This window comes from Balaenoptera borealis, assembly GCF_965194805.1.
Source record: "Balaenoptera borealis genome assembly, chromosome: 11".
In the NCBI taxonomy this organism is placed as follows: Eukaryota; Metazoa; Chordata; class Mammalia; order Artiodactyla; family Balaenopteridae; genus Balaenoptera; species Balaenoptera borealis.
The window spans coordinates 73466982-73491877 of NC_138868.1; the positions used below are offsets into that span (position 1 = coordinate 73466982).

At 39.2% G+C, this 24896-nt stretch overlaps 1 long non-coding RNA gene across 1 annotated transcript; it reads left to right on the forward strand.

Annotated features, from left to right (window-relative positions):
* Positions 1-6673: 6673 nt before the first annotated feature.
* LOC309604967 lies at positions 6674-23676 on the forward strand. Its single transcript, XR_014231182.1, has 2 exons — positions 6674-10074; positions 10118-23676. It is a non-coding gene; the product is annotated as an uncharacterized lncRNA (long non-coding RNA).
* The last annotated feature ends 1220 nt before the right edge of the window (positions 23677-24896 follow it).

The following is a 24896-nucleotide window of genomic DNA, read 5'->3' on the forward strand; positions in this document are numbered from 1 at the left end:
AGTTTGAAAGAGTTGTATCACGTATGCATACCTGTTATTAGCTGTAATGGTTAATTTTGTATGTCAACATGACTAAGGCCACGGCACCCAGATACTTGGTCAACCATTTGTCTAGATGTTGCTGGGAAGAGTTATTTTTAGGTGAGATGAACATTTAAATTGGTAGACGTTGAGTAAAGCCGATCACTTTCTGTAACACAGGTGGGCCTCATCCAATCAGCTGACGGCCTCAAGAGAAAAAAGATGAAGGTCCCTCATGGAAGAGAGAATTCTGCCTCCAGTTTGCCTTACGACTTGAGCTGCAGCATAAACTCTTACCTGGGTCTCCAGCCTGCTAACTTCCCCTACAGATTTTGGACTTGCTAGCCTCTATAGTCATGTGAACCAATTCTTAAAAATCTCTCTCTCTCTCTCTCTCTCCATATACACATCCTATTGTGTCTGTTTCCCTGGAGAAACCTGACTAATACACTAACAAATAACACATAAAAATATATCCCTTTAGGAAGCTGAATTGAAAACTCCTTTTATGAACAGTTTTATAGGTACTCAAGTCAACACCTTTTTCTTTTTTTTAATCAGTCATCAATTTTATACACAACAGTGTATACATGTCCAAATCAACACCTTTGACTCAGAAGTGAGGAGATTCATCCTCTCCCAGACCTGCCACACCCTGGTTATTAGCACTAGTTGCTTAAACTTTCAAAGCCACAGAAACTCTCTCCCGCCCCATTTGTAAAATGAGAATAAAGTGGCTATTATGCTTATTTTAGGAGATTAGTACAGGGAACATAAAAAAAAAAAAAAACATGTGGAAGTACTATATAAATAGGATCATTAAGCAATAATAATAAGTAAGCCTTATTGCATTTAATAATAATATGCATACACATGTAATTAGGAAACATTCCACCCACAAAACCACCCTGTTTCTTAGATTGGGGTAAAGAAAATCAGTTTCCTTTTTTTTCTTCCAGTTTTGTTGAGATATAATTGACATTCAGCACTGTATAAGGTGTACAGTGTAATGATTTGACTTACATATATCATGAAATGATTATCATAAGTTTAGTGAACATCCATCATCTCATGTAAATAAAACTTAAAAAAGTAAGGAAAAAATGTTTTTCCCGTGATGAGAACTCTTAGGATTTACCCTCCTCACAGCTTTTCTATATAACATACAGCAGTGTTAATTATATTTATCATGTTGTACATTACGTCCCTAGTACATATTTATCTTATAACTGGAAGTTTGTACCTTTTGACTGTCTTCATCCAATTCCCCCTCCCCCCAACCCCCCACCTCTGGTAACTACAAATCTGATCTCTTTTTCTATGAGTTTGATTGTTTGTTTTTCAAGTTTAAGTGACCTATAACACTATGTTAGTTCCTGTTACACAACATAGTAATTTGGTATTTCTGTACATTTCAAAATGATCACTATGATAAGCCTAGTTACAATATGTCACCATACAAAGATATTACACTATTATTGACTATATTCCCCACACATACATTTCATACCCGTGACTCATTGATTTTGCAACTAGCAGGTTGTCCCTCTTAACCTCCCTTATCTATTTCTTACCTCCTCCCATCCCCCTCCACTAGGGCAACCACCTGTTTGTTCTCTGTATCTACAACTCTTATTTCTGTTTTGTTATGTTTGTCCATTTGTTTTGTTTTTTAGATTCCACATATAAGTGAAATCATACAGTATTTGTCTTTCTCTGACATTTCACTTAGCCTAATACCCTCTAGGTTCATCCATGTTGTATCAAATGGCAAGATTTCATTCTTTTTTATGGCTAATATTCCATTGTATATAGGTACTGTGTGTGTATATATATATATATATATATATATATATATATATATATATATATATATGACCTCTTCTTTATCCATGCATCTATTGATAAGTATTTGGGTTGCTTCTGTATCTTAGTTATTGTAAACAATGCTGCAATGAACATAGGAGTACATATATCTTTTCTAATTGGTGTTCTTGTTTTTTCGAATAAATAGGAACAGAATTGCTGGATCATATGGTAGTTCTATTTTTAGCTTTTTGAGGAATCTCTATACTGTTTTCCATAGTGGCTGCACCAATTTACATTCCCACCAACAATGTCTGAGGGCTTCCTTTTCTCCACATCCTCGCCAGTACTTGTTATTTGTTGTCTTTTTGATAATAGCCATTCTGACAGGTATGAGGTGATATCTCATTGTGGTTTTGACTTGCATTTCCTTGATGATTAGTAAGGTTGAGCATCTTTTCATGTGGCTGCTGGCCATCTCTATGTCTTCTTTGGAAATATGTCTATTCAGGTCCTCTGCCCATTTTTTAATTGGGTTGTTTGGTTTTTTGATGTTTAGTTGCATGAGTTCTTTGTATATTTTTGATATTAACCCTGTATCAGATATATTGCTTGCAAATATTTTCTCCCATTCAGTAGGTGGCTTTTTCATTTTGTTGATCGTTTACTCTGCTGTGTAAAATCTTTTTAGTTTGATGTAGTCCTATTTGTTTATTTTTGCTTTTGTTTCCCTTGCCTGAGGAGACCTATCCAAAAGAATATTACTAAGACTGATGTCAAAGAGAATACTGCCTATGTTTTCTTCTAGAAGTTTTATGGTTTCAAGACTTAAATTTAAGTCTTTAATCCATTTTGAATTTATTTTTGTGCATGGTGTGAGAAAGTAATCCAGTTTGGTTCTTAAGAATATCGGTTTCTGACTGGTATAAATGTTCCTCCAGTTAACTGATCAGTGTAGAGGATCCTGCACTGTGCATGGAAGGAGAAAAGTGAAAATAATAAACACAGATTTTTAAAAAATAAATTAGAGCTAGAGTTTACATTAATAAAATAAGATTAATAAACATTGTAAATAGATGCTTATCTTCCTCACTTAAGTTCTTTGAAGAACAAATTATACAAGCATAATTCCTGTTGGAAATTATGTGGATGAACAACTATAAAGAAGGAAAGAGAGAAAATGAAAGAAATCATGGAGGAAGGGAAGAAGGGATTCCCCAAAGAGTGACACTAGGACCTACTGATAGACCTTATATGGAGACAAAGAGGAGGTTTTCTATGGTCAAGTAAATTTGAGAAATAGTGAGTTAACAAAGGTAAACAAATTTCTTTACCAAAGGATTTCCTAGAAACTTTAAGATGCCAAAGTGCACAGTAAGTAAAATACAACATTTTGCATTTCTTCAAATTTCTCATTTCCTTTTCCCATGTTCCCTAAGTTCTTTGACAACGGCATCTCCCTTCACTCAACCATTATCTCATAGGATGAGCAAAACAGCCTAAGGAGCCCTGGTGTACCAAGAAAGTCCAAGGGATGCCCGTGTCCATCCCTTACCTGAAACCTTCAATGGCTCCCCATTGCTTACAAAATAAAGCCCAAGTACCTTATCACAGCCTGCGAGGCCCTACTGCCATCCCCACAGCCTCTTACCCCCTGTTCCTCACTATAATCTGTGTTTTAGCAACCCGGACCCATTTGTAATTCCCCTCGTACACACACACACATTCTGTTGTAGAAAGAGAAAGAGTAGAGAGAGGAGTGTCACTGGAAACAGAAGGAAAGAGAATTTCAGATTGAGGAAGTGCTCAGCAGGGTCAAGAAAGACATGAACTGGAATGCTTTGATAGTTAGTGGGCACCAATGGCCTCAAAGAGAGCAGCTCGAGGAATGATGGTGGAATCTAGAATACAGGGCATGGAGGAATGAAGCAGAAGTGGGGAGTAAAGGCAACACAACAGACAGCTCTCAAAGAACTTGATCTTTAGAGGGAAAGAAGCAATACACAGGTGCGAAAGAGAAAGCCAAAATAGACAATGAAAGTTTTTAGGAAGTTACATATTTAGGATATTGATGGTATTGATAGATTGATAGGAAAAAACAATAGAGAGAGACACTGACAATACAGGCAAGAGGTATGGCATCTTTATGACCAAGCTCATCTATATGAGAAAGCCTTCTTTGAGCAACCCTGCCACACACCCTCAAACTAGGTGAGGGTCACTGCATCTCACATAGGACAATGTGCACACCCTTATCATAGCATCTATCATTCTGGATTGAAATTCTCTGTTTATGGATCCCCTCATCTCATATAATGTAAATCATTTAAATGAGCTTACTATTGCCATTGCGAATGATCGTAAGCTTAGTGGCTTTTAACAAAAATTTACTATCTTACAGGTCTGGACTGTCCAAAATGGGTCTTACGGGTGTTGGCAAAATTGTGTTCCTTCTGGAGGCTCTAGGGGAGAATCCATGTCATTGCCTTTTTCAGCTTCTAGAGGCTGCCCACATTTCTTGACTTAGCACCTCAACTTATGGTCTTCACATCACTGGGACCTCTGCTTCTATCATGACATCTCCTTCCCTCTGACTCTGATTCTACTGCCCTGATCTTTCCATTATAATGACCCCTGCAATTACATTAGATCCACCAGATAATCTGGATAACCTTCCTATCTCAAGATCCTTAACTTAACCACACCTGCAAAATCTCTTTTGCCAGGTAAGATAACATATTCACCGATTGGGAGGATTAGAATGTGGAATTTTGGGGGGCCCTTATTCTGTCTACCACACCCTTTAATGGTAGGTCCATGTCTAAGTCATCTCCACATCCCAAATGCCTGGATCATAGTCTATGCTCAATAAATGTCTGTCCTCCTTTCTGTCTACACTTTGTACAGTGCTTTCACGTATTCTCTTTTCATTCAGTTTGCACATTCAGTATTTCCCTTTTGAGAGGGAAATTTTTTTTTTTAGGAGAAAGTGCACTAGATAAGAAATAAGAGGTTGAGGTTCTTAGTTCCAGTTTCCCCATTTCCAAATGGGTGAATCAAGGCTCAGACAGTTAAGTGACTATGTCATACCCAAGTAGTAAAGCTAGGACTTGAAGCTCGCTCTCTTTTCATGTTAGTACACTAATTCATCAGCCTAGAAATAGGATGTTTTACTATACGAAGATTCTGATCAACATCTTACAGCCGATAAAGGGTTGGATGGAGTAGGTATTTGTAACAGTGTTAACTTCTCCAGAGATTATATATATGGATTTACTTATCCAGAAACACTAAAGACATGATGCTTTGCTCTTACCAAGTAATTTTCCTTTTACCTCATTTGATTTCCAACTGTTTATTTCCTAAGGAAAGAATAATCCGTGAACTTTTGGACCTTACAGTGCCAAACATAGGCCACACTTCCCTGTATTGTACTGTTTGTGTCATTCCTGACATTGGCACAAGCCTCCATCCAGATGAGACTGTTTTATGTCCTCTCTGGAAATTTCCTCTGGTGCTCAGGCCGCCTGTGGTTGGCTGTGTTGGTTCACAGATGGGAATTCTGGCTGAGGTCACCATTGCACTTTCCTGCTCTTTAAAGTTTTGAAAGCATATCTGCATATCTTTCCAGATAAAACTCCCACTTCTGCTCCTTCTTTCTTTCTCGCTGCAAATCCACTTTGAAGTCTGAGTCTTCTAGGGAATCCACCCAGTGCCATTCTAAACCAACAAGTACATGAAATTTAAACCAACTAAATGAGACCACTTATTTTTCTATCAGTATACATTACTCTAGTCTTCAAATTATTTCCAAAGTTTAGTTTATCCTACTTTTAATCATACATCCTACTATTAACTATTCTACAGTGCCTAAAAACTTCAAATATCTATCTTCAAATATTTTATCATTGCAATCATAGTTTTTATTTCATATCCTCCCTACAAATTTGTCCTTTTTTCTCCTGTATTTTTTGTATTAGTATTCTACTTTCCATCTACTTTTTCTCCAAAGTTGGAAAAATTTAATTACTTTCTTCATCCCCGTAGTGAATGTCAGTTATTTTGTCTGCTAAATATCCCCTTTCCCTTTTCCAGGTAACTGCTTCTTTGGAGGTAACTGCTTATACCTCCCTCAAAAAATAATGTGATGCTGGGGGAGTTGCCAATTACAGCCCCCCCCCCCGCAACATACACACACGCACACACACACACATAAAATACACATACACTTACATACACACACCACCTGCCACAGGGCTGGGCAAATGACCTGACCTGGTCCTGGCTCGGGACCTTAACTGAGCCAATCAGAATCTTTCACTGTGATTTATATGCATTGAAGCAGGAGGAGAAAAGTCCACCTGTTCCTCTATGGTCACTGAGCTGGGAAAATTTTCTTTAAGCCAAGGCCTGGAACAATGAATAAATCATGTGTGCCCCCTTAAATATGCTGCATGGAAAAAAATCTCAGCCACAGGAGAGAAGAGCACCACCAGGCAAAGGGGAGCAGAGACAGCAGAGACGCAGAGAGAGTCCTGATATCCAGCTGACCCGAAGTCCAGTTCCACCCCGTTCTCTCCAGCTGCATAAACCAGTGAATTCCCTGTTTCTTTAAGTTAATTTTAGTCAGGTTTTTGTTACTTACAATTAAAAAGTGCACAACTAATATACAATCCTTTTCTCCCTTCCTTATTGTTTTCTCATATTATATCCATACTGTATCATCCAAACTTTATTTCTTCTTTACAGCTAATTTTGAATCCTAAATCATTTTTTAACCAAATTACAATTCCCCCAAACCTATCATGGGTAGAGTAGAACTGCATCTTTCTGGAGCATCAAGAACCCAAAGACATACCAGGGCTGAGATGGCCCTGTCTGGAAAATACAGCCTCTGATCTAGTTCTGTACATCCTAGTATGCAGCATATGGTGAAACCTGAGGAGCATTACAATAATCCACGTACAGAAAAACCCTGGCTGTGCTAAGTGAAGTCCTTTGGAGCCATTAGACTTCTGGAACAGGTGCAAAAATGCCAGAGAAACTTGAACAAAACAAAGCAAACAGCTCTCAGCAATAGAGAAGCAGTTTCCGAGAACATCCACCACCCAATGAGGGAGATACAGAATGCTGAGGAGTTAAATTCCTCCCATAGCTATGAGATGGGAGAAAAAACTCTCATTTGATGGCAATATCTATATATCTCATTATCTAAGATATATGAGTAGAATGATAGGAAATGTAAGAAGCTAGAAAGATGGAAAGTGGGAACAAAGGAAGAGAATGACAAATGTGAATCAACATGGAAGCAGTGGTAGAGATGGATTTTTAGGGGTGGGACCAGCAGTGGTGAACAGCAGATGCCCCGGCACTGTGGGAGAGGACATAGGAGCAGGACTCAGGAGAACTTCACCCACTTGGGGTGGGCAAAAAGGAGGTTCCAACAACCACCAGCCCTGTGCCCCAGCCTGTCCTATACCCCGTACTCATTGAAACACCCAGGGGCCTCATCAAAGTCATGACACCTGGTACATAGTTTAAATGGAGGTACGTAGGAAGTGTAGGTGTTCCCTGTTCACTGCATCGAGTCAAAACTAAATGGCAAAGCTAAGCCTTAACAGTCACTTTGCTGGCACCAGATTGTAAACAGAAGTTTGGCATCTCAGTGAAGCCATTCCTTGATTTAAATTTCATTATTTTTTAGTGAGAGGCAAAGTGCACAAATCTAAAGTGTATTTCATAATCTTAAAAGACAAAATAGACTCTACGTTCCCAGTTGCTTTAACTAGTACTGGACCTCACAGTTTGCTTATCTGGTTGTCTGCACAGCTGTGGGAGAAGGGGGAGGGGGCAGAGCATGGGCAAAGGCACTGTTGTGAGAAAGAAAGAACTCCTGAAGCCCTGTTGAGAAAGTTACTCAAGATGGGATTTCCCCTCTGATGGGCCACGAGCAGGAGGCTCCAGGAGTAGCAACTGAAAAAGTAGCGAAAAATCTTAAGCTCTCCCTCTCTCCCTTCCCTTTGTATTTCCCAAGCCAAGAGTCACTTTTGTTCACCATTACAAGCCCAGCCTCACCAATGCTTTTGGGAATTAAAGGGGCTTATGTCTACAGTGGGACAAATCTGTACAATGAAAGCAGCGGCAGCCTTGAGAAGTTGGTTACAAGCCAGCAAGAGATGCCCAGAGCACAGAGGAGTCATCTGGAACAGAATGATCAGCTGAGGCGACAAGTCACAAACAGGATAGATTTGCAGGGCATGTGAGCATTCCTTAGGGATTTTCAGGAATATATGGGGAGGGGTTACAATAAAGTACTGCATTTTCTGTGCACATGGAAAGGGTTCTTACATTATTCCTCCTCCTCTTTCTCCTCCCCTTCCTCCTCCTCCTCCTCTAATTATTATTATTATTCAGAGTAAGGGAGTCCTAAAGGCTGTAAAACATGAGGACAGAAAGTTTACCTTGAAAAGTAAGGGGACTAGAAAGAATGGATACGTGTATATGTATATCTGAATCTCTTTGCTGTGCACCTGCAACTAACACACATTGTACATCAACTATACTCCAATACAAAATATAAAATTGCATTAAAAAATCTAAACTTAAAGAAAAGAAAGAAAAGCAAAGGGAAAAATGCAAGTCAATCAGGACAAAATTATGTAGCCACTCTCTGTGGTATCGATGATCAGGATTCGTATAAGCCTGCAGAGAGAGGGTAAGATGCACCTTCCATAAACTAAAGAATTTACACTACTTTCTCTAGTTTTCAACCACATAACATCATAATTATCCTATTTCTGGCTCAATGACAAATCATAACATTTTACAAATAATTGAAGCTGGCTGAATCATGTACACTTTTATAAGGGCAAGTTTTGATGTTTCAAACCAAACTATGGTATCAGAAAGCTAAATATAGTTGGAGAAGGAGAATCATTAAATCACAGCCCATAAGAAAAACTGCAAGTGGATGAAAAGTATTTTGAAGATGTTTTCACTACCAGTGATGCAAAAATCAGAGAAAAAAAGTAATTGTACTCACCTGAGAAAACATTTCCTCTAAGCCCATTAAAGCATGTGAAAATTTTCTGTCATATGTATATCATTATTGTATTAAAATAAGACATGCATGACTGTACGACCTGTAAAAGTGGCTGGTCACACCTGAAGTGTATGATGTCATTCCTAAAGGCACACCCAAAGTGTATGATGTTATTCCTAGATTTAGTCCCATAAGGATGAGGTGAGCCTGGAAATATGGAATCCAGAACAAATCTGGAGACTTCTGGAACAAAAGGGGGGGGGGGTAGAGGATCTGCCTTTTTAAAATAACTATTATGAATCCATTGATGTTAGCTGGACTGTGGGTTCCTGTAATGAAGACTATATTTCCTAGTCACCTTTGCAGCAAGGCGCAACCATATGTCCAAGTTCTGGCCAATGGGATGGAAATGGAAATGGTGTGCACAACTCTGGAAATTATCCTAAAAGGGAGAAGACATGATTTTTTTTTCCTTTCTTTTCTCCTTTCTGATGGCTAATGTGGGCAAATAACTGGGGTTTCAACAGACATCGTGGACAATACTCAGTGCCCCTAAGAGATAGCAGAGAAGAAAACTGGAGGACACCAAGTTCCTGACAAATTTGTACCAACCCTGGATGCTGACTTCTAGAGTTTTTACATAAAGTAATGAAATGTTCTGGGTTAAGCCACCATATTTGGGTTTTCTGCCACAAGACACTGAACTCAGTTCCAACAAATACAAGGGGAAAAGTAAATCAGTTTCTTTTGTGGCTTGGGCTTTGTACCATGTAGTTTCCTAAGAAAGTGTTCATTGAGTAACACGTTTAAAAACTGATAGTGAACTCATGGAGCAGAGCCAGGTACTGGAAAGTTAAAGACTCAGGTCAGTCATTTCTTTATCTGTAGCCAACTTAAGGGGTGGGACCAATTCTGCAAGACCCTGCAGCAGTTATATCTTATAGGCCAGATTGTTTAGATTTCCCCTACTTTGGGTCCTTCCAACTCTCCATGTTTATTTCCCGGCTATCAAAGTTTTGTTTTGTTTTGTTTGTCAGTCTTGAGGGGAGCTAAGGGAAGTATCTTTATCCATGCTTGGGACAAAACTGAAAGAAGGACCTCCTGACACTTCTACACCTGAGTGGAGATGACAATCAAAATAAGTAAGAAACCCTTCAATGAATGCTTCCCATTGCTACCAAACCAGCAACATCTTTCTAGAGCAGGTATTTTGTAGTTCTCCCTTTGCTACCCTAAAATAGAATTCAGAGGTAGTATAAATAAATCTATATAATCCCCAAACTATAAAAGAAAAATAAAATAATAATAATGTTTTTCCTATGTAAGTGCTCAAGTATGATCACATTGGAAGACAAAAGTGCCCCCATATTTTCAAAATGTTCCCCAGGGAACTGCTACCATGGAAGGTGATAAACCTTTGGGGTGGAAATGATGTCTCTTCTTTCCTTCTTTTTCTTCAGGGACAACCATGAAGGTCTTAGTAGTTTTATTTTCTTAATAAACGTAGCACTTTCTTATAGCAGTATTACTTCAAATGTGCTCTGTAGCAAGCAAATTTCCTGTTAATGGATGTTATGTTAAAAAAAAAAAAAGTATAGTCCAATAGTTTAACAAACATTAGTTTAAACAGATTTGAAAGCTTTTTTCTTCCTCTAGGACATTTCAGAGTCCTGAAGATACCACTGTGCTCTGTGAATCTTATTCCCAAATGTATCTCACCATAGAATCCTTTTTCAGTGGGACATCTCTTGGGTTCAGATTCTTACAGAAGGAACTTAGAAAACACTGCCTTACAGCCTGTCAAAGAAAGGAGACCTTCTGGAAATCCAAGGTCCACTTTTGGAAGAGTAACCTTTATGGGACTAATTCATTTTGCAGAAAAGTGGCCATGTTAGTCTTCCCTGGAACTCACAAATTTGCCCTGTTTCATTTGACTTTCACGAGAGGGGGGCAAACAAGTCAAACTAATCTGAAATCAGAGACATATTCAGGAAAGGACGATATTAATGCTGCAGGAGTATTGACTTGTATTTGAGTTCATATTTCACAACACATTCTTTTATAGCTATTTTAACATCATAGATATTCTGTTCATAATATTAACAATGAGGCATTAGAAAAGAATACAGGTTGTCTGATATCTTTAAAGAATATGTTTTACCAATAGTTTTCAAAATATTTATCATTTCTGAAGTTTCTATCTTGTATAAGGACATTTTTATAATCATTGCTTCATTTCATCCACATAACACGTCCATGAGAGATTGGTAGTTTCATCTTCCAGATAAAGAACCTGCAGCTCAGGGTTAAGTGCCAACGTCACAGAATTTTTTAGTTGCAGAACTTGGACAGAGCCCAAGTCTATCCTGCTTTTCTAAAGCCCATGTTTTTTCCATTGCCTCCCTTAATTAAGGGAAAATTTTAGAATGTTTTAGAATGTTTCCCATTTTTAAAAAATCAGTTACAGCAATTACAAGTTAACCATCAACAATCGGGAAAACAGCCACCCATGTGTACCCAGGATCACTCATTCCTTGAGGGTGCCAGAGCCCATGCTTTAGTGCACATATTTTAACTGATGAACCTACACTGAACTGATGAAAAGTTACAAGGTCTAAAAGATTGTCATGTTTTTCTTCCTCCCTCCATGTCACCTGGTTTAAACTTCAAGGTGTGTTCTTTGAAAACCACTGTTTCCAATGACTCATTTTGAAATCACTGATTTCATCTTCCTGGTTCTCTGCAAAGCCAGGAAGGGAGATCAACACCACATTGTTTTCACCTTCAAACACACTTACCGTGTAACCGGAAGAATCCAGAACTGTTATTGTTAATTCGTTGAATAATATGTTCTTGCTTCATCTTTCACAAGAGCAGAAATCCATTCTGAAAACAGGGTGCCCTGCTTGCCATCTGTTTAATCCACCAGCATTTTGAAAGGATTTTTGTAAAGGACTGCAAAGGATTCACCTATTTAATCAACACACATTTATTGACACCCACTTTGTACCAGATGTTGTTCTACATTCTGGGAATGCAGTGGTTAGACAGACTAGATGTCTTCTCCTTGGAGACTGTACTCTCATGATACACATATAGATAAAAATGATCTTTCCAGATAGTGAAAAGGTCTATGAAGAGGGTGGTGTGCCACAGAGCAACTGAGTGAAAGATTTCTTTAGATTTAGGTAGACTTTCTAAGGAGGTAACATTTGAGCTGAGATCAGAATAATCACAAGGAGATAGCGATCACATGATTTGAAGGAAGAGTTCCAGGTGGAAAAAATAACTTTAAGATGAGAGCAAAACTTGGGGGTCTGAGGAATAGAAAGGAGGCAGGTGCAGCTGGGAAGTGGTAAAAGAAAATAGTAGATAAGGTCAGAAATGTTAACAGGGTCCAGAGCCCATGATAGAAAACTTAAGTTTTATCCCAAGTGCTGTGGAAAGACATTAAAGGATTTTGAGGCTGCTGTTTGGAGAACTGATTCAAGGCTGGGAGAAATGGAGCAGAGAAACCGGTTAGGCCAATTGCAATAGTTCCGATGAGAAGTACTAATGCTTGAACTGGGTAGTCCAATGAAGATGGGAGGAAGTAAACGGCTCTCAGGATAGAACTGCCAGAATTTGCTGATAGATTTCACAAAGGAAATGGGAAAATCTTTCAGAATTTTGCCTAAACAACTGGATTAATACTGAAGACATTTTCTGAACTGGGGAAGAGTAGGAGAGTCATATATTCGGGGGAGAGGTGGGAAATCCAGGGTGCAGTATTGGACATGTTAACTTTGAGATTCCTTTTAGTCATCTAATTAGAGATGTCAAGTAGGTAGCTGAGTATACAAGAGGTCAGAGGAGGGGTTCATAGCTGGAGATATAAAGTGTTTCATGAAGCCCCTGAGGGCTGAACCCTTTGCAACATGGTCATTCCCAATTCTCTGTGTACAATTTATTTGCTCTGAAAAATAATTCTCCATGGAAATATCTAGTTTCAGTCTGATTTTTTACTCACTGAGGTCTTTCTGGGCTCCGTTCCTTTGTCAACAGTGTCTTCTTGAATATAAGCAAACAAAATTAACACCCACCTAAACCAAACTAAATGAAATTGCAAATCTTCTTCAGTATGGCCATAACTTTCATTCCAAGACAATCTAGATGAATTTTGTAGGATTCTTAGGATGAGTGGCTTCTGACCACCAGTCTGGCCTTTGGACACTATCATCTTCTCATTCCTTGTAGGGCCTAGATTTCAACCAATTACCAACTAATCAGTCATTGGATGTTTAATGGCTTACTCAGCTCCAGGTATATTTGCTTCTTACCTGGGAGATTGAAAGAACAAAAGATCTTGAAAAAAAAAAAATAGGTGCTCTCAGATGGTAGGAATTCAAGCAGGATTTCTCCAATCTTAATATATGGGTTGGTTCCTTTCCTGTGGCAGGCTCTATCCATTTTTTTCTCATATTTTCCATCTTAAAAATTTCCTTCTCCATGAAATTCTGACACATGCCAAAACATGGATAAACTTTGAGGACATTATGCTAAGCGATATAAAACAGTCACAAAAACACAAATACTGTATGATTCCACTTATATGAGATATCTAGAATAGTCAAATTCATAGAAACAGAAAGTAGAATCGTGGTTTCCAGGGGCTGAGGAGAGGGGGGAAATGGAGAGTTTCTGTTTAATTGGTATAGTTTCAGTTTTGCAAGATGAAAAAGTTCTGGAGATTGGTTGCACAATGTGAATATTCTTAACATTACTGAATTGTACACTTAAAAATGATTACAGTGGTAAATTTTATATTATGTGTAATTTGTCACAATTAAGAATTTTTTTAAATTTAAGCTAGCAGGTAAAAAAAGAGATTTGAAACATGAAAAGGATTCAACTTGCTGTGGCTTTAAAGATGGAGGAGACCACATAATGAGGAATTCAGGTGGCCTCTAGAGGATGGACTCAGCCAGAAAATAGGAACCTCAGTCCTATAACCATAAGAAACTGAATTCTGCTAACAACTTGAAAGAACTTGAAAGTGGATTCTTCCCCAGATCCTCCTTATAAGAGCCAGCCTAACTGACACTTTGATTTCAGTCTTTGGAGACCCCAAACAGAGAACCCTGTTGAGGCAGGCCAGACTTCTCATATACAAATCTGGGAGATAGATAGTGAATGACTGATTTAAGCTGCTAAGAAAAAAATTACTTTCTTAACCTCAAACCCCCCTTTCCATAAGCTCCTATCCCATCTCTTCTTTCCTTTACAGCCATATGATTTAACATTCAATGTCTACTTCAGCTTTTCCATTGACTCTACTTTCCCCCAAAATACCAGTCACTTCCCTTAGTTCCCAGTTTCAATGAACATTTCAAAAGTTTTCTCTTACTTGACATTTATGGTGTTTGGTGCTCCTGACTACTTTTTCTTTTATGAAACCATTTCCTCCCAGTTCTCTCCTGGTTTCCCTCTTATTGCTTCTTTCCAATCTCCTTTGTAGAATCTACTGTCTCTAATTAAATCTTATATTTATTGTCCCCTGGGGCTCTATTATTACCCTAGCTTTTCTACTGTATGTACTCTCCTTGAGAATATCACTTCTTACTTATGTATGTATTGTTGACTCCACACATATTTTTTGGCTTGTACCTCTTGTTTAAACTTAAGATCTGTATATCCAACTGCTTATGGGACAGCTATCTTTTGAAACCCCAAAAGTCTTCAAATTCATTATGCCCAGTCATTCTTTCCTTACCAAATCTGTACCTTTTCTTACAGTTGCCATCTAGATAAATCTCACCCAAAGTAGAATAAAATAGATGTTGCCTATACTTTCTTTCCTCTCTCATCAACACCGCCACAATCCAAGCACTTGCCCAATTCTAGTACAGTCAACCTCCTAAATATCTCTTGAATCTGCCCCACACACACCTTTCTCTATACCTACTGTCATTTCTTAGTTTGTACTCTAACCACTTCATACTTGCTTATAGCACTAGCTTCCTAATGGTTTTCCTATCCTAACTGGTCACCCTGTTTTCAGTTTGTCCCACTACACGTCATTCTCCACCCCAGAGTGATCTTCTTAAAGTGCAAAACTGATATTGTTTCCCTTGATTACACTCCTTTAACAGCTCTTCATTTTTACATGATAAAGCTCAAATTCCTTTTCTTAGCATGCAACACCCTACAAGATCTGGCACCTGCTTACCTCAACTCCCCAACTAACTCATCCTCTCTCTGTGTACCTTTTGTTTGGGTCATACTAAATTACTACAAATTCAGTAATATGTCAAGCTGTTTCTCATCTCCATTCCTTTTGGACATGTCGTTCCTTTTGTCCACAATTCTCCAACTCATTCTTCAAATCTTAGCTCACTTCCAACCCTCTTGAAAACTTGTTCTAACGCCACACTTGCATTTAAGTGTCTTCCTTCTATCCATTAACATCACACCCTGTGTAAATCGGTAGCACTACCTTTTCCACAGCTCCTACTGAGAATGGTCATCGGCCTTCTCTGGCTCCACCATAAGAAAGTACACTCCTTGAGGCTGGAGGATGACCATCACTGACATTGTATACCTAGTATCCACCACAGTGTCTGGCACCCATCAGTACCACAAGTATATTTTAATATATATATGTATACATGAATGAATTGTCCTTTATTCATTGCTTATTAAGAGCTGACCATATTTGAAAAATGATACCAACACAAAAATATTATTTTTGCCAGCCTGGTAATAATAATAATAGCTAACATTTACTATGGGCAGGGTACTATGCCACTTTACCTTTGTGATTTCATTTGCACCTTGAACATATTACATAAGAGATGTAAATACCATAGTCATCCTATATTTTAGGTGAGGAAACTGAGGCATAGGGAAGTCAAGTAATTTGCTCAAAATATATGAAACCAGGATTCAAAACCAGACCTCTCTGACCCTACTACACTAAACTGCTGACCATATAGTGAGCTGTATAAATGGCCTAGATTTTGAAATATTCTTTCCCATTGTCAGACAATGTACCAAATTCAAATTTTAGTTCAGAAAATTCAGTCACTGTATCTGTATACGGTGAATATATGAAAATGAAGCCATAATAAAAAATGAAGTCAATATTTTTTCTTTCTTTTTTTCCCCCCCAAAATTGATGTGCACACCTGGTCAAGTAAGCAAGTAGCTATCCTCATAGCTATTCTAACACATGTGTGTGTTCAAATAACTCACCATAAAGTAAGTTTCAGACTGACTATACGTATTTTGAAAAGTAGTCGTTTCTTTTAATCACACTTGGACTTATAAAATATTTTTAACTTTTTATTTTACATTGGAGTATAGTTGATTAACAATGCTGTGATAGTTTCAGGTGTACAGCAAAGTGATTCAGTTATACATATACATGTATCTATTCTTTTTCAAATTCTTTTCCCATTTACGTTGTTACATAATATTGAGCAGAGTTCCCTGTACTATACAGTAGTGGACTCCTTTTTTTTTTTTTTAATTTTATTTATTTATTTATGGCTGTGTTGGGTCTTCGTTTCTCTGTGAGGGCTTTCTCTAGTTGCGGCAAGTGGGGACCACTCTTCATCGTGGTGCGTGGGCCTCTCACTATCGTGGCCTCTCTTGTTGCGGAGCACAGGCTCCAGACGCGCAGGCTCAGCAATTGTGGCTCACGGGTCTAGTCCAAGGCATGTGGGATCTTCCCAGACCAGGGCTCGAACCCGTGTCCCCTGCATTGGCAAGCAGATTCTCAACCACTGCACCACCAGGGAAGCCCAAGTAGTGGACTTCTTATAAAATTTTATAGCAGAATGTAACAAAACTCCTGGTACATAGAAGGGGTAGGATGAATTTGTCAAATGCTCTACAGAGCCCCATCTGTTCCTCAGTGATACAATGCAGGTGAAAGGAGGCGGGTTGGGAGGGATGCTGAAGATTGATGAGCATTTAAGACTGAGATAATGCAAACTTTGCAGCTTCACTTTCATTTATCTTGCTTAATAGACTTGTAAGACTTTATTTGGGAAAAAAAAGTTTTACTTTAAATAAAGTTTGAAAAACATTCAGTTTATGAAAGTAAATTTTCTGTGACTCTGTGTTAGCGAATTTCCCCAGGAAACTTTCCTTTTGGGGAATTTCCTTTTGGATGCTGTTTGCACATCTTCTACTTGAAACAAATATTCCTCCTTTTGGTCAACAGATTCTCCTCTATCTTTGTTGAAGACTATAAGCCTGAAATATAAAATAGACTTATTCAGTTTGATTGTAATACAACAGTTTGAATTTAGGCACAAAAGTTACATTTGAATTGTACAAATAAGAGTCTCAGGTGTAATTCTCAGTTGCACTCCCTGGGTTCACATCCTAGTTCTGCTGCTTTCTAATTACATGACCTTAGACAAATCACTGAACTTCCCTGCACACCCATCTCCCTATCTGTAAAATGAAGTTAATAATAGGAGCTACTTCATAGTGCTGTGGTAAGGAATAAATGAGTTAACATACGTAAAGCTCCTCAAAGAGCCTGGTATATAGTATGAGCTCAATAATTGATCATTGTTATACTATTCTTATTATTTGAACTTGAGTATCTCAGTCCTTGAATACCCCATCATTTCCCATAAGGGCCAGCACTAATCTTGGCCAGATCCATAAAAATAAGGGCACTATGCTTTTCTCTTCAAGGAAGCCTAAAACAACACAGCGTCTATCTAGTTTTTTCCCCTATGAAGATGCATTGACAAGATTGCAAATTCTCACCTGACCAACCAATCAATAGAGGACCCAATTGCTTAGGAACCCAGAAGCTTACAGAATGATGCTCATTCATCTTCTCCACCATATGTGTGATACTCCCTGCTTGGGGGTATGAAATTGTAATACTTTATTGTCCTGTGAGATCTCCCCTGTCTTCCCCAGTGAACCAGGGATGGCTTGGAGATGTTCCTAAACCTTGCTTTTGTTTTATTTATATTAGAATGCAAAGTTGAATAAGACATATCCCCATGGTAGACTTTTAGTGTCAAAGGAAAGACAGACCAGTGAACTTGTGATTACAGTACAATATAGGTGTTTGTGCAGCAGTAGATAATATTTCTGTAATATACTGATGGTTTCCTCTTTCACTCTTCCTTGCATGAGACTGTCCTCTACCAAACCAGATGCATAGTTACCTCTGGGAAGATTTTTTGTTATAACTAGAATGCAAAGAAAGAGCCACTGTTCAGCTTTTTGATTTGTAAGAGAGGATCTTGAAGTCCATGGCAAAATTGTAGTAATATAAGCCAGAGTTTGCTGAAAAATAAAGGTATTTCTAAAGTTCAATAGCTTGCCTTTTCGTAACAGGAACAAAAATTGGAAATGTTAAATATATAATTGTATTATAAGCTCTAGATAAAGATAAATTTAGGGTTATAACTTAAGGAGAGTTACCATCCACCTAAGGAGTAGGAAGGGAAAAGAAAGAACGCCTGACTTGAGGGACAGATGTCAGACAGGGAGATATAAAGGAGGTCAGAGGACAGAGAGGATGATCGTGGGTCCCGGAGTATATCCCTGGAACAGGGGCTACATATGCATGGAGACAGGAGGATTTTGTGGCAGTAGAGTTTGCCACAAAAACCCCAGACATGTTGAGGGAGAAACTAAGAGCATCCATGCTAGTGCTCTGTTTTCCCAGGTTGTCCATGCTGGCCTTGGAGCAGCAAAGCAACAAAGAGTGGAGGAGGTGTTTGCAGAGATGGGCCTGGTATGGCACACCTGACTCTCCCTTGGTGCTTATAGGATGTGGAAGGAATCCAGAAGCTCATGGATGCCTCATGGAATGTGAACCATGCGTGCTGGCTGTGACCTTGCTAGAGGCAAAGATAGGCCAAGCAGGATATGAGATGGAGTCACTGGGAATCTGAAGCACCATGTGGTACCTGATCGGCAGGAGGTGATGGCTGGGCTCTTTGGGAGCAATCACCATGCATTGCCCATCTTGGAAGAACAGACCCTGAGTTCAAACAGTCAGATGCTTGGTAGCAGCTTTAACGTGTGTGGAGGCTGCCTCCCAAATACCAGGTGAGATGAGCTTAACAGAGGTTCAGAAGGAAGCAAAGAAGGACAACATAGAAATCATTCACCTCTTCCTGGACACATCAGTCCATGCAAACATTGCCCTACTCAGATTCCAACTCCCTTGAGAAGGTGGTTAGAACATTTGCAGTGTCTGATTATCCAAAAGAGACAGAGTTACTTTGCAATGAGCAAGTTTAAAGATTCTGACATTCCAGAAATGAGAACTCTTGAGCAAGATAAAGTCAGTTACCACAAAATTTAAAAGTGTATACTTTTGCCCATCTGAGTTGTGGGTCATCACTTTTGGCCCCTCTGTACTATGTTTGAGTATGCATCGTGCTATGGAAACCTAGGAGGTCAATGTTTTCAGACTGTGAAATTAGAAAACGATTCCCAGAAGAGTAACATTTGAGGTGAATTTTGAAGGGCAAGCAGGAATTATCCAGCTATGAGGAGGCAGAAGTGTATTTCAGGAAATGCAAAAAACATGAGTCAGGGTACTTTGGTCAAACTAAGTACAGCATGTTCAAGGAAAGCAAAGTTGTCTGAGCTCAGGAGCAAAGGGAAATCAGGTTGAACAGGTAAACTGCAGGGCGGTTCTGTCAGTGGTTGTGGAGGTTGTGACCTGCAAGGACCTTGGAGAGGTTGGGGGTTGAAAAACAGCGTGTGCTCTACTCTCCAAGGTCACTGTGCACCCTACAGCAGAGGGCATGCTCCCCGAGAGGATGTGACCACCCTTCATCCGGTGTTCACACAAAGGCTTGCTTCTCTCTGTAAGCCCTATATCACCAGGCTTTCTGCGCCTCCAGGGGGTGCCTTCTCAATTTTGCACAAAGGCATCATGTAAGTGAGCAGGTATCCTTTAAATTTGGTCAGATTATGGAAGACCATGCAAGCTACTTTAAAGAATTTGCATTTTAAGGAAGAACAGTTAGGAGCCCCTGAAGGTTTTTGGACAGCGGTGTGATATGACAAAAAAATTATTCCACAGCAGCTGCATGCAGGGTAGATTGGAGCCAAGAGACTCAGGAAGTTACTGTAGTTGTCCAGGCATGAAGCAAAAAGGGAGATTCAATGGTATCCATGGTAACAGAAAGGGAAAGATATGGAAATTATTTTGAAGGCAGAAACAACAGGACTTGATTACTGATTGGATACGAGTGTATGAGAGAGGCAGCAATAATAAATGACTCAGGGATTTTGAGCTAAGGAAGGTATGAGAATAAATCTGAAATGGAGACGCTAATCAGGAGGGCTGCTTTGAGAGGGAAGACAGAGAGTTTGGGTTAAGGCGTGTTGAATTTCACATCACGATGGAATGTGTAAGTGGAAATGCTCTCCATAGATTTAAAAGGGCAAGACTAGGGCATACTTCCTTTTCTTTTCCCCTTCTTCCTCTTCCCCTTCCCCTTCCTCTTCTTCTTCTTCTTCTTCTTCGTCTTTGTCTTCTTCTTCCTCTTCTTCCTATTTTTGTTCAGTCTCCATGATTTTGAGTGTATCTGAGGCTCTTTTTCCAAAGACTTTTGGGAATAAATTTACCACTTCCTTTACTTTTAGTAAACTGTGAAGAAGTTTGTCATCATTATCATCATCAACTTTGTCTTCAAGTTAACACAAAGTGTTATTCAACACAGTGTCACTTTCATAGACACAATTCACAATAACAGATTCCATGCCCTTGAGACATTTCCACTCTATGACAGCCAATACTGATAGGATCAATACATAGAGAACACACAGGATAGAATAATAATCACTGAACAATACCTACATAAGATTAAAAGTAGTATTGTATTTATGCTCTACAGGAGGAAATAAGGGAAGAGGAAGGGCACTGACCTAGATAAGACCAGGTGGGAAACTGGTGGGGAGGTAAAAAAGAAAACCGGCTAGAATTTCTTTTCTGGACAAGGCTAATGTAAGTCATCATCTCCTTAGGGAATGAAGATGGATTTAGGATGCTGCTTTAGATGACACTTTAGATGATAATAATCATTATTTTCATTAATGCTTTGTACCCATTATTTCCTCCTCTCCATGGATTCCAGGGCTTGTGCAAGACCAGCTCTTCCACAGGAAGCTGGGTCTCAAACTCAACAAATTTCCAGCCCAGCAGGTTGAACCACTTTAAGCATGATGAGAAATACTACAGTATTTCATGAGGAAATTCAGCTACTTTCTAAAAATATAAGAATATCTAAAAATATAAGAATGTAAGAACCCCAAAACATTGCTGTTAAGGGCAGATCCTTTGGCAAGCTCTCCTTCTCTGCCTTTTACAAACTGAGGCCCTTCTGCATGAAAGGTCCCGAGAGTTGGCTGCTCATCTCTGGACCATTGGACCAGCACATACCCTTCACTCAGACATCTCTGTTTGCCTCTGCTGCTATTCCTTGCCTGGAGCAGCTCCCTGCCATATTTTCTCCACTATCTTAGGGAGGAGGATCAACTTTAAACAAAAAGAAAGAGAAAGAAATGACATGTTTTCTCCCTTGTTTTTCTATTTTATTCGTTTCCATTACAGTTTAACACTGTGGGTCAAAATCTGGGCTTGGAGACAGATGACTCGGTTCATGTTTTTGGTCCACTGATGGGCAAATTATTTAACCTTTGTGCCAGTGTTTCTTCTGCTGTGAAAGAGATTTAGCAAAGCCATGGATGGCTGTTGAGAAGATTAAGAAGCTCAGTCAAAATGGTACCTTACAGACATAGGCACCCTTCAAAATCAAAGTCTGGTGGAGTCCACATTCCCACCTTTAGAGAACTCTGGATTCATTTAAGTTTCTCTGTAAGTTATAACCATCAAACATTCACCTTTAACTTACATAACATGTTTTCTTCAAGTTTCCCTTAGATTTTTCACTGTACCAAAGAGAGGGACTTTCTGAAAAAGTATCTTTATCTTTCGCAGCAAGTTCAATATATGAAAGCTTGATTTCTTTGCTACCCACACAGTTTCCTCTGGGGCCTTAGCCGGTAAGGCTAAGTCATCATTCTATGACTCACAGCTTTACTTTTCATAAATAGATGCTAAATACTGTCCCTGATTCTATTGGAAATGGCAGATAAAAATACTCAAGGAAAAAGCTTAACTAATGCAGTTAGATTTGAAATATACAGTAGACCCCCTCCCTCTCTCCTCTTTCCTCTCCTTCTCTTTCTCTTGTGTTTCTGCTCACCTGTCTGCTTGTCATAAACAGTGGTTATCAATCTCTGTCAGATAATTCTACTCTCTTTATTTCTCATTCCTCAAAATTCATAACCCTTTTATTGGGATGGGGTGGGGGGAGTCTTTAGTCCTCCTCCTTCTTTCTCTCTTATCTTTCATTTGTCCCTTCTCCCCTTCACTGTGTTTTCTCCTCTCCTATTCATTTTCTCCTCCTTCCCCATGCCTAGGCCAAGCAGGTGTCAGCACTGGTCCCAGAAAAAGTTCCTTCCTCCTGCCAGAGACCTAGTTGATTTGTCATCTTTCTTGATTGCAAAGATCCCTGGGAAACCTCAAGTGTTCAGAGTCAGCAAAAATAAAAATACCCAGCATAATTCCAAGCCCAGTTTGAGAGCAGAAACTGGAGGCAGTGAGAACCACTACATTCTGGGTAACATGATGGCCTAAAGATAGCAGTGGAAAAGGGATGGAGAACCCACAATGGGCATAGACACCACGTTTTTTCAAGACAGTTTCTGCACTGGACTCTCATTTTTCTGCACATCTCATGAGCAGAGGCACTGACTTCCTTTGTTTTGGAGTAGCTTTTCAAGGATGCTTGCATGAAAAGCAGTCATGAAAGATAGAGCATTTCCCTCCGGAGCAAAGGGCAGGCCTACTCATTGATCATTGTAATGGATTTAGGTTCCCCAGCTGAGGGTTGAGCTCCTGTCATGCAACCCACTGCATGTGCAGGTGTCACCTGGACCTCTTTGCATCACCCTGTGGGAATTAGGACTCAAGGCATTGCCACAAGAAAATTCTGAGACCCTGTCTACTGCCATGTCTCTGAGTAATAGAGCTTTTTGTCTCTGACCCAGGATTCTTGTGTCTTCTGACAGTATCTATGAAACTGTAGCAGACTCATGTTTTAAATTACAGGTAAGGTAAAACCTCAACCCTTTATAGTTCTTAATAATCTTCAGACTTTATATGATACTTTAGGCTGTCAGTAAGAATAGAAAGCAGGTAAAAATTTAGATGCTAATTTTTTCTCTATCAATATCTTGAAATAGTTAAATATACTTCCCCACCCCCTTCGGCTCCCACCTCCATCTAGTCTAATGTACCTTCTTAACGTTGATAATGATGGGCTTTAGTGGACCATTTATTCAGTAGAGTGGATTTCTAAAAGCCATTTCCAGATTACAGTTCGTGTGCCAGGATTACATTTGTTTTCATTAATAGAGAGAGGAGTCGAGCAGCAGATTAGAGTTGACTTTACAATCACTTAATCAACAAATGCATCCTGAGTACCTTCTTACTACTGTGTTGAGAGCTGCATAAAGCAGCCTCAGTTCTCAAAGCATGTTAACTTCCTTCACTCCAATAAAGAAACACTTCCCCATAAAAAGAATCCAAATGTTTAAGCCACTCATTCAACCAGGAGAGGCATTTTTATAAGAGGGCTTTTAAAAGTATTCTCCCTTGTCTATCCTGCTCCCAAACAGAAAAGCAATTTGAGGACTCAGGCTCCATACCCTTCTGATGTTGAAGAACCTCTGACCTTCAAGGAACTCAGACTAAAGAGTCCAGATCTATTAAGCCAACATTTTTCTGGTACTACTGATTTATAGTAATCATAAAATCAAACATTGCTATCTGTCATTTCCAGTTAATTCAATCCATAATGATGATTATTTGTTGGGGGAAAGAAAGCAGTGATTCATGGTAAGGCTTTAAAAGTTGGGAAAGGAGCCATGTGAATAAACACACACACACACACACGCACACACGCACACACACAATTTTCAACTTTCACATCAGCTTGAATCGTAACATTTTCTAAACAATGGTGCTCAAATGATAAATGCATTTTACAGTTCAACAAAAACTTAAAGTCTATCCATTGAGAACAGACATGTGATTGCCCAGGTAGAGGGGAGGTGGGGGAGGAATGAAGTGGGAGTCTGGGATTAGTAGCTACAAACTATTATATATGGGGAATGGATAAAGAAGAGGGTCCCACTGTACAGCACAGAGAACTATATTCAATATCCTGTGATAAACCATAATTGAAAAGAATATGAAAATATGTATAATTGAATCATTTTGCTATACAGCAGAAATTAACACAACATTGTAAATCAACTATACTTCAATAAAATAAATTTTTAAAAAACTTACAGTCTATCACCTGTCCTCAATCCTTCTCAGTCTCTGTGATCCCCAGTTCAGTCCAGAATTTAACCTCCAAACCATACAGTACTGATCACTTAGGTTTCTGCCACTGTCTTGAGAGAGAGAACATAGGAAAACTGGGTGCAGCTTGGCTACTGAAAACTCACCAGGTTCTACAACCAGGGCACCCAGCAACCAGCCGTTAAGGTAGTGAAGGGCTTATAAGGATAGGAGAGCCTTAGGACTTGCATTTTTTCTGTGGAAGTGAAGGAACCCCAAAGCTGTCCTCCTTCCTATGACCTGCCCCACCATTCACAGCTTGTTGCTTTTAGTAACATGGCGTGTTTTCTTTGTATTGGTTTCCCTGTGGAAGAAGGCTGCAGACATTCAGCGAAGTGTGCCACAGCCTGCACTGCTTGCTGTCTTGGCCTCAAGACAAGGATGAGGATGAGAACCTAAGTACCAGAAAAGATCCTTTCCAGGTTTTCATAACTGAATGGGCAAAAAAATGGTTAAAGACCTCCATGTATACCAAATTGATGGGGGAAGCAGCCTAAAGTTAATGACACTTTTATAATAGTCAAGACTTTTAGGTAGTAGCTGACTTGGAAGCTGTTCTCTTTTCAATTA